Source organism: Bison bison, unplaced genomic scaffold (assembly GCF_000754665.1).
Source record: "Bison bison bison isolate TAMUID 2011002044 unplaced genomic scaffold, Bison_UMD1.0 scf7180017845388, whole genome shotgun sequence".
Taxonomy (NCBI): domain Eukaryota; kingdom Metazoa; phylum Chordata; class Mammalia; order Artiodactyla; family Bovidae; genus Bison; species Bison bison.
The window spans coordinates 50,571-54,937 of record NW_011475961.1 but is presented as its reverse complement, the minus strand read 5'-3'; the positions used below and the strand labels follow the sequence as shown (position 1 = coordinate 54,937).

At 33.9% G+C, this 4,367-nt stretch overlaps 1 protein-coding gene across 1 annotated transcript in view; it reads right to left on the bottom strand.

The window, feature by feature from the left end:
- The window catches only part of LOC104984440 (dystrophin-like), a gene marked incomplete at its 5' end in the record, with an annotated part of 84,491 nt that overhangs the window by 30,231 nt on the left and 49,893 nt on the right, over positions 1 to 4,367 (bottom strand). The gene's annotated exons all lie outside the window — the stretch shown is intronic.

Genomic DNA, 4,367 nt, shown 5'->3' with positions numbered 1-4,367 from the left:
GCAGGCTCTACATCTGTGGTATTCATATCTAAGGGACTTTTTCTAAACTTTTTTCCCCTAATCTTGATTAAGGTACAAGAGGGACAAAGTGGTTTTGGTTGGTAGCTGGCTTTCTATTAAGCAACTTTCTCCTCTAAATTCTCAGCATCAACCCTTCTCTCTGATGCTAGTTTCTTGCTAAGTTAAACTGCAAAGTAGGGCCCTAGATAAGTAGGATTGAGAATGAAATTCACATTTTAATAAGAACTCCCCCAAACCCAAAGATCCAAGAGAAAACCCGCCTCTCCTCCTGCAATTATGCTTCACTGCCTGCCATTCACATGCTAGGAAAGGGACATTTGGGCCTCAGAGACTGTTTGGACTTGGTCAGGAATGCCTCTTTCCCTATTCTTTATAAGAGCAAGAATTAACACTATATGGCACACAAATGCAAAAAGATAAATGACCTCTGCTCTCTGTATACTCTATAAGCAGAACAAATTTTGTAATTAAAATTAGTTTCCCAATAACTTTGTTTTGAGTTCATGGACTGCCATCTGCCTGGTGATGTGGTCAGCTGAAGGTTTCCAGTGACAGGGTCTCTGGGAGAGTTCTGACAATAAGCATGCTAACATAGTCACTTGTTACTGAACAGCCTTTATGAGGAGACCATCCTCATTTTTGCAGTAATGTAATTAAATGCAGTTTAGGATCCCAGACTGAGCATGCACAAAGATGAGTAAAAATATAAGCTGGTCTATTTATGTTTTCTTTTTGATCACTCAGGTCCAGGATTTTTGTACACATTTCTCAGATAATACAAAAACAAAATAATCCTAATTCAGATGGCTCATCTATTTATGACATTGCAAATTCATAGAATTACACAAATTAGCTGACATTACAAAACTGTACCTTTTACAAAGTTTGGTTTCCTGCCAAATATATGACAGTTATTCTTTCTTGATGAACGGAATGATAATCGAAGTGCACTTATAATTTTAGATTTAAAATAACAGGATTTTGGGCTAGAGTTGGAAGATTTCATTCCTTCTACTGTCTTCATACCTAGTATCTAGTCATCACAGATAAGAGAAGTTAAGTGATGAATATCAGCTGAAGAGCGAGAGCTAAGGGATGATCTTGTAAGCTTTTATGAGAAATAGAATATTTGGAAAATTGTCAACTCATTTTCAAGAAAATTCAGTTATACATTTGAGTGTTATCATTTATTATAAATGCTAATAGACACAATAATTTTCAATACAGAGAGATGTATTGTAATTTTCATATACAATGAATGGAGACTCTTTGTAAAAGTAAACCAAGAGACTTGGGTATTTGGAGATTTAGTTTGCTCTCTATCCCTTAAAATACATTGTTCCTCTTGACACAGTCATGCAGGTCTATAATAAATAAACTATATATACTGAATACCTTTCAGTTTAGTTTTAATAAAATTTTCAGACAGTTATTAAAAAATCAGTGTAATTGGAAGTATCATGTTCATTTTCTCTTCTTTATGCAAAACGGTGCACTCATATTCAGATTTTGCCTTTTCATTTGAATTTCATTAACTCTACCTTGAATAATTATATCCTTCCGAATTCTGATGTGTACAAATCCTGTCTAACCTTTTGAAAATCAACTTGCTTTTGTTAATGTTCTTTACCACCTTATATCATTATAGATATTCATGCATCATTAGCAAGGAAGTGCTGTGGCCATACTAATTCACTTTATTCCTCTCTGTTCACATTCATTTCTAATGATATATACCCAAAAGAATACACTATGCTCATTTTCCTGGAATGAAAATCAAGAGATGTGGAAGAAAGCCCTAAAGTACCTATTTTTATTAGCAAATGGAAAGCTCAATTGAAGTTTAAAAAGGATTATTATGGGACAAAGTTATGATTTTTAACACCTAAAGTTGAGATGAAAACTGGTTTCAAATTTTGAGCTCTGTAAATAGGCACAGGTATCATTCATAAAGTTTTTAATAAACTTCTGTTTCTCTAAAATTTATCACTTTTTTGTACTACTTAAAATTTGATTCCTGAAGGGCCACATTCCATGCATGAAATACAGACAATCCTGTTTTGAAACAAATGATGCATTATATCTAAGATTTTAAAACAAAATTTTTTCCTCCATGATTTAAAAGACTTCTCTCTCCTCAATATAAAAGTTTCAAATGGGTTGTGGTTACTGGCTCATTTATGACTTATGAGGTCAAAGAAATTCAAGAAGAAAAATGCACTATATGCCATATCATTATGATATATTCTTTAAAAATACCTCTATATCTAATATAAATGTGGTATATAGAAAAATATGTCAACAAATTCAAAGCCTAACAAAACATAGACAAATACCTGGACAAAAAAAGTAATGCTGTGATGGAACACTAATTTTTTTTTACTTCATTAGTGTTAATAAGAATGAAGATATGCCAAATATTTAATACAAGATTATTTATCAATAATTTAAAGTGTGCTATCATATGAAAACCTGTTTATATTTTGTCTTTTAAAAAATAGCATACTTAATTATTACAAATGATTTAAAAATAATAATACAATGGTATATAAATCCCCAAATGGTTTACAGGTTTTTACAGAGGTTCTGATGGGCCATAGATAATATGGTAATGGGAAAAGACTTAAGTTATTTAAGACAGGCAACTTTCTCTCCTAGTCTCAAAAGTCTTTAAAAAAGTTTCCTTCTAATAAGATGGGCAATTGAGTTATTTGCATTTATTTCTCTTTGACCATGTATAGAAATTATAGCCCTAAAAAGGCAAATCAAATAATCAAATTTGGCAAAATTAATCCATCTAGAGAAAGAAGACTCAAATAGTATGGCATACACACACACACAAAAAAACCAAACAAGAATATGACACAGCTAAGATAGGTAAGGGTTTAGTCTTTTCTGTTCACAGTTTTGGATACAGATAAATGGCATGGCAATACTATCATTCTGACCGGACTCAGCCTTGCGTGCTTTCAATCAAGTCACTGGGCAGAATGACCTTATATAGTAAGCCTAATCCAGGAGTTGGTGATGGACAGGGAGGCCTGGAGTGCTGCGATTCATGGGGTCACAAAGAGTCGGACATGACTGAGTGACTGATCTGATCTGATCTGAATGAGATCACAAGAGTTGGTTATGAGCCTCGATGAAGAAAATAGCAACAAGAGAACATTTTCTCTTGGCAATTTCCATCCCTCTTCACTGCATTATCAAGAACTGTGCTTATGTGAAGCTATGTCACACAAAAAAAGGGGGGATCAATCTTTGAATAATCATAAAGCAGTTCATGAACACATTTTATTAAGCTTATAATTTACCCCTTCTTCCCGGGTAGCTCAGACAGTAAAGAATCTTCCTACAGTGCGGGAGACCAAGGCTGGATCCCTGGGTTGGGAAGATCCCATGAAGAAGGGAATGGCAACCCAGTCCAGTATTCTTGCCTGGAAAATTCCATGGCCAGAGGAGCCTGGTGGGCTACAGTCAATGGGATCACAGATTTGGGCATGACTGAGCGACTAACACTCACATTTGGTTCAAAAACAATAAAACATACTACATACATAAAATAATTAGGATAAAGTATTACAGAAACTCATTCCTTATATCTATATTCATTTTCTAAAATTAGAACAAACTTTCCGTGTAAGGCAAGCTGGCAGGGAAAGAGACAATCAGTTGGAGCTGGATATAGTAGTCTTTAAGAACATCCTACTTCCAGGAGGCCAGGTATATGTAGTGTCCGTTGTAAAGGGTCTGGTTGCACCTGTTCCTTGATCTGCCTTGTGTTGATTTTTCCCTTCCACATCATCAGATTTACTTAATTCCTTAGGGCCAAGCTAAATTTCCATCTAATTAAACTGATAAACTAAATGTCAATAATGTGTTAATAGCTTATAGTTGTTTAAAGTGTTATCCTTCACAGGATAATATTTACATTTTAATAAGGATTTCTAATGCATTAACATAAATTAGTAACTTGGTAGAAATCTAGTCACTAAGCCTGTGAGATAAATGACAGAAAAGGCTTTTATTCCCACCAAGGAAAGCACCAACACATCAGCACTGACATATATGGCTGACCTCACGAGAAATCACCAGTAAAATAACATGAGAATTAAACAGATAAGGCTATATACCCTAGGTACCTTACAATATAAAATAAATTCAGCAGACACTCATGCATAATATCTAGCCTAGCCTATAGTAGGTATTCAAGAATATTTATTAAATAAGTGAAGAAACTATCAACTTAAAAAATAATTTTTCAAAACACATATTTGGCTACAACTGCTGAGATCTACAGTCATAAAATAATTTCCATTTTTAAATTCCCAGAATTCAAACACAAA